This window comes from Podarcis pityusensis, assembly GCF_964106645.2.
Source record: "Podarcis pityusensis genome assembly, chromosome: 9".
Classification (NCBI taxonomy): Eukaryota; Metazoa; Chordata; class Lepidosauria; order Squamata; family Lacertidae; genus Podarcis; species Podarcis pityusensis.
The window spans coordinates 34,591,043-34,598,118 of record NC_138034.1 but is presented as its reverse complement, the minus strand read 5'-3'; positions in this window follow the sequence as shown (position 1 = coordinate 34,598,118).

Genomic DNA, 7,076 nt, shown 5'->3' with positions numbered 1-7,076 from the left:
ACCTTGGAGTTTTATTTTCCAACAAGTCTTTATATTTTGTCCAGACATTAAACAGTGATTTTCTGACAATATGGTTCTTAAAGGCCTTATTGATTTTAACCTTGTCGTACCATAAGTATGCATGCCATCCAAAAGTATTGTTAAACCCTTCCAAATCCAACACGTCAGTGTCTTCAAGAAGTAGCCAGTCTTTTAGCCAGCAGAAAGCTGCGGCCTCATAGTACAACTTTAAATCTGGCAGGGCAAAGCCCCCTCTTTCTTTCGCATCAGTTAATATCTTAAACTTAATTCTGGGCTTTTTGCCCTGCCAGACAAACTTAGAAATATCTCTCTGCCACTTCTGAAAACACTCCGTCTTATCCAGAACCTGAAGTGTTTGAAACAAAAACAACATCTTTGGCAATACATTCATCTTGATAGCAGCAATTCGGCCTAACAAAGAAAGTTTCAATTTTGTCCAACTGTCTAAAGCTCTCTTAATTTCTGCCCAACATTTTTCATAGTTATCCTTAAATAGACTTAGATTTTTTGCTGTTATGTTTACCCCTAGGTACTTTACTTTTTTAACCACATTTAGTTCTGTCTCTTTCTGAAACCGTTCTGACTCTGTATCTGTCAAATTTTTTCCCAACACCTTAGTTTTCTGTTTGTTTAATTTGAATCCCGCCACTCGACCAAAGTCATGAATCAGTTGTAATACTCTTTTCGTACTAGACTCTGGCTCCTGCAGGGTCAAAACCAAGTCATCTGCAAAAGCTTGCTCCTTAGAAGTTTGACAAGTTCAGAGTAGGCGGATCTAAGGTCCAGCAGTTGTCTATATTTTGAAAACCTTTTACATCCTGTTGCACTGATTCTTTGCAGGTGTGGGACTTCTGATGTGCAAACAATGCTTACCCATGTGTCAGGCATGCTCTTTAATTCAGTCAAAGGTACAGATCTATGCATGGCAAGGAACGTACATAAAGCTGCCACTTCTATTGAACTGATCACACAAGAGCTCAGAATATATACAGTGCTCTGGAAAACGGCCTTTTATTCACAATTGTGTATTATTCTTTGGAAATCAATGGGCCTTCAATATGCATATAGCTGATTCAAGTATTGCAGTATGAAATACCTGAAAATGGAAAATCAACACATAACTTCATATGTGCCTGGATATTTTACACCTTCATGCAAAGAATTAACTATGTTTAATAAATTATATGTTTTATTGCCCCATCTATTAAAAAGTAGACATATACTGCAAATTATTACATGGACTCCAATCAAGCAGTCTGCAAAATACTCATTATCGTGGTGTGGTACTCTTCAGAAATTAACGTTACTGAAAATGTGAGAAGCATACAAAGAGCATCATTCTTCGGATTTCAGCAAATCACTGTGCAATTAAAATCTGGATTGCTATGCAGACAAATACCCTCTAGAGAAGTGTGGACATTTAAAATGCAATCAGTTATCACAAGTATCCTGCAAGGCTACCGTTGTTTTCTTTGTATAAAATTGGGTCGAACTGTACTTATAACATGGCCACAACCAATACAAAATGTGTGTATTTATTGGAGCCCTTTGTTCTATGCCTGTAACACAAATTAAGTCATGTTTTATTCAGTTTATCTGGCTGACTGTTGCAACAAACAATGCTGTAAAAACACTATTAACTTTGAGGGTCTCCTGGCAATTGTCATTAAATAATTGAAGTTTTTAATGAACTCACTAAAATTCCAAGCCATATATTTTTAAGTATTGAGGAATAGATTGTTTATAAATCATTACCCTAGTTCATTAGTCTTCTATTTAAAAAACAATTAAAAGGTTTCTGTCTGGCAAATTACAAGCCATGTATACAAGCTCCTCCAGATTGACTTCCTTACGTGATGCCAGATCATTCTTTTGGAACATAAGCAGGCAAAATTCCTGTTCAAAAGGGTTGCTGTTTTGGAACTATAATGGTTTGCTCCATTTCTAAAGCTTCATACTTAAAATTTATTTGAGGAGTTGCAATGCCCAGCTGTGAGTCAATAAGTTTTGATGCACACTTATAAAAGATGGCATGTGCCAAGACAGACAGCCAAGTCTTACATTGGCACCATCCTTGGTTGCCAAATAACACCACTACTGATATTTCCCACTTTCTAGCACTCCAGCGAATGCAGGTTGGCCACTATTAGAATGGCCCACCATGCTCACAGTCATGCTATGTCACTGCCTGGCATTTCAGGGAATTGTGGGCAATTATAATGTCAGCCACTCATAGCACCACTGCCACCATTTTCATATTCCTCTTGTGGAAAGCTCACCCACCTCTCACTGCATCCAGATGGAATTAAATAGGAGGAGACTGCCCATTGATGAGGAAAACTAACACTAGATTTCCATGGAACCCTCTCAGATGTGGAAATAGCTCTGTGGGCAGCAGCCCCATGGGGAAGATTAGAAACCAGACCTCAACGCTACATAAGTACGTGAGGCTCTGAAAAATATATATCGCTTTCCTGGGCTCCTGCGAATTGTGGGCATAATTGTTTCTGATCCACAAAGACATGTAAGCACTGATATGAAGCTCCTGTGGAAACCTGCTGTCCACATTCCTTTCAAGGACAGTGTGTATCATTCTGCAGATGTTTGTCTTTCTACACTAAAAACTGACTCCTCTATGGAAGTGAAGGGGGGGAAACAGGTTAGTGATAATCCACATCTTCACCTGAGCCCACAGCAAAGCACTGTTTCAGAATTTCCCTCTTCTAGTCAAACAACAACAACAATGGAAGCCCTAATAAATTCAAACTTGAATATGCAGAAAAACAGGAAACAGCAGCAAGGAAAAGTGTGATACTTTAATATTCATATATTCACACCTGTATATATCCTGGACATATACCAGTTCAAGCTAGCACTGAATATTGTAACAGATGTAAAATTGGACATCCTGAGAATCTCAGGTTTTATTAAATAAGCACAAGAGTGCAGTTTTCAATGTTATGCATCTTGGAATGGAAATGTGTGAACAATATCTAGTGAAGGTTTCGCTAGTAGAGGATTGATTCATCCTCCAGTAGTTTGCTTGTGCAGGCATGCTGCAGTGTTTTCCATGGCTGCCTGTTTTTGTGGCTCGTATTGTCAGTTCTTCTGCTTATCTATCAGCATTTCCCCATGGACTAACACTTCCCCTTTCCTTCCCACCTTTCCCACACCTGTATGGAAAATGCATTTCAAATCTTCTTAATCTACTGAATCTTGGAAGCAGGTTCTGTTTCATAAAGCTAGTGGATTTATGCATTTCCCCCGTAATTTGCCTAACATACTCTGATCACAGAAGTCAAATTTTTGCATTCAACTTTCAGTGATGGTGGCCACCAACATTTGGCGATGGTTAGCATCATATTATATATTACCTTTTCCCCCAACACAGATTTTACTCTGCACATATTGGAGCATGAAGAAAAGTGATACAACCTGAGGGTTTAATATGGCCCAAGTTTATTAACTACATCGGTACTAAAAGTTCAGAAAAGATCCTCAGACTGAGTGGGGAAGGGAATTCCCCTGTAAACTTCCAGGGATAGGGATGAAAATGGAGAAAAGGCAATCCTACCAACCCACCCGACCTCTACATCTAAAAGCGTCCCACTTCTGGGCCCACAAAATGAAACAATGAAATGGGAGTTGGGGGGTTGACACATTGGAGTGATGTGTGCCTTGCTCCTGCCCATCGTAAGCCCAATTGTGTGTGGACATAGGCCTACTGACAAATATTACCTCACAAACATATTTGCTTTGGATACGGGAGGCAGGCTGGCAGGCATGCCTGAAGGGGATTCCTGTTTCAATCCTTGAGAAGCTGATCCAGGGAACTCCTCTTCACCCTCAAATTGATGCCTCAGGGCATTTTATCTTTCTTATTTCCCTCACCTTATGCTGCCCCAGCTTGCTGTGGCCTAGGTTGCTACCACCTAGTTAAAACACAACTCCCCTGCCCTGCTAAGTAAGGAACGTCATTCCCCAAGCAGTAAAATGCAGAGTAGATGAAAAATCTCCTACCTTGAAGTTCAATGCAGTTTGAAAAGGAAAAATCTTCCTCAGCCCTGAGTGATGGCAAAGATGGTTATACGTTTTACTTTACTGAGGACAGTACTCTGCTTGAAGGTCTGTCAGAGGACAATTTTCTATTTGAAGGAGTTCTCTGTTTGAAAAGCTGCATCAGGTTCAAGTCCCGTTTAAATATGAATAACCATAAGCAGGGAGAGCAGGAGCCATGAAGCTGCCTATCATCAGTTTCCACCTGAACACCTGTGATGAGATGTATTTCAATTTAAATTACAGTATTGCTTTCTATAGTAAGAGCTGTTTGACAGCGGACCAGACTTCCTAGAGAGATGGTGGGCTGTCCTTCACTGGAGGGTTTTTAAGCAGAGGTTGGATGGCCACCTGTCATGTATGCTTTACTTTTCGTGGGGTGTAGGTGCTGTCACATGCTGACAGCTTCTAGGAGCCACAGGTGAGAGTTGAGTGCAGGGTGAGGACCAAAGGTGGACAAGCTACCTCAGAAGGAGCACATTGTGTCCCTCATCAGAGGTACAACCTTCCCCTACACCCCATACACTTGCTTTGTAATGTGCAAAATATTATGCAGGTCTGTTTCAGGTCAGAGACATACGAATTAGGAAGCCAACACATACAGTACATTTCCTCTCAATGTTCTTGCATTGCCATGCATGTGAATTATACTCTTTTCCCAATATTGAGGATAACTTCTATGTCTGAAAAAGTAACCTGTGAAGTGGCTCTTACTTTTGAATTATGTGAAACATGAGCCATGAATCCTTACAATATATATATGATCATATATTACAGTGGGGTGGGGGGAAAGGGTTGGAAGCTCACAAGCATATAAAGAATTTTGGGGTGGAAAACTATATTTCATTAGAAAACAAAATTAGATGAGGTTGCCTGTTTGTTAGCTGTGTTTTGTTCCCAAGGAACCAAAATGTTGGCAAATGATTGCATTTGGTGTTATTGACACCGAAATCCAGTGTGACCGCTGAATGGCTTTTTATGATAGCACTTTGAAAAATCAGTCACTCCCGTAGTGTTCTTATGTTATAGAGATGTACTGTATTAGGATGAAAGAAAAGCATCAAGTCACTATAAACATCCTATTGACAGACATATAAGCCTTTGTTGTGCCAGTAGAGAATGCTCTTATAGAAGAAGAGAACATGAGAATTATCGAAGCAGTGAAATTGGACAGAGTTGGTTATTGTAGGATGGCAATGAAACCACTTTTCTTTATGTGCACTCTATCCTTATCACCCCAATCATACCCTCACAGACATCAATGAGCAGGTGTCCTGAGCACAGTTCTGTGGAATCTTTACTGTTTTGACAAACACTGGTCCAGAGTGTTGTAGCGTTGTACTGATAGAACCAAAGACACTATTTGTTGAGTAGGACACCATATGCACTCTGGCTGCAAACAAGTTTTTTTCTCTCCCTGTGATCTCTGCAATAAGAAATTTCCAAAGACCAGCTGGTTAGTTTGAACTGGAAGAACTTGTCAGTCTGATGATCTTGCCCAAACACTGCACAGTGATGACTGCTTGGCCTTACACACTAATATATGGCTAATACAAGTCCTTCTCCAATGTAAACATATTTAAAAGTTGTAATAAACCTAGGGGTATTGAACATTTTTGCATGGTTCTTTCACCAGTACAGCATTACTGGGTAGTTCCACAGACCAGTTCTAACTCCAGGGTTTTGGGGGCCCTTAGGCCCATATCTGGAAGATGCAGGACATGAAAAGCCTTCAACTGACCTTCTTGGATACTCTGTGCAAACTTAAAATGGTTGCAATTGTTAGGACAGTGGGCCCTCTGTTGGCAAATGCCTAAGCTTACCTCCCTTTCTAGCTGACTGTGCTATAGATATTTGGAACATTTAGACTGCATTGATCATTAGTGGGAGACTAAAGTGGTTGTCTTCACTGGCATGGCAAAAGATCTGAGATGGGATGCGCATATATAAATCTGTGAAATGTTGGAAAGTATGCTTTCAGTAAATATAAAAAGGTAAAGGTCCATATCTAACCTTTATTAATACCAAGGTGGAGTATTCATTTCCTGAAGCCAGCATGCATGCATTATACATTTGCTTTTCAGTGCTTGGAGAGAGCATTTTGTAGGAATATCTTTTAATGGCAGATGAATTTAAGTGTTGGAAGCAGGTCTATAAAGTCTCTGCATACACTTAGTGCTCTAGTTTGTGTTCATAATTTCACTGCCCCTGAAGGAAGACTATCCATGTGAATCCACCTGCAACGTGTCGTGCAGACAGTCAAGGGAATTTTGAATATTATAGTACAGTGGTACCTCGGGTTACATACGCTTCAGGTTACAGACTCCGCTATTCCAGAAATAGTGCTTCAGGTTAAGAACTTTGCTTCAGGATAAGAACAGAAATCGTGCTCCATCGGCGAGGCAGCAGCAGAAGGCCCCATTAGCTAAAGTGGTGCTTCAGGTTAAGAACGGTTTCAGGTTAAGTACGGACCTCCGGAACGAATTAAGTACTTAACCCAAGGTACCACTGTAACGGTGTTCAGGTAGTAAGTCTGTGACTGTGCCGTGTAGAAGAAGGAACTCTTTTATATCATTCAGAAGAGAGGTGGGTGAACTTCAGAAATCATGTGGTGATCTTGTGAAGAAGGTTGCAAGCTCAGGTGAAGGTTCTATTATCCTGAGATTATGACGTATCTATACATTTTTGTCTATGCACTTTATCAAAGTACATCTTGGGAATGTAGCATGCTTATACCCTTCTCTTCCTATTTTCACAAGTGTTTTGTGCTTTGTTTATATGTTTTCATGTATGCTTTCTTACACAACAGGAGGATGGAGACAGCAGCTATGGATGCAGCACAAGCAAAATGAGCAGAAGCACCAACATAAACAATGCCTGCTTACCACAACAGGGCTTACATTGCTGCTTTTGTACAGTAACATCATTCCATGCACATACACATTGCAAATGGGACTTTTTCATTTCCTAAAGAAAATTAAGGGTTACAGCAATCAGCA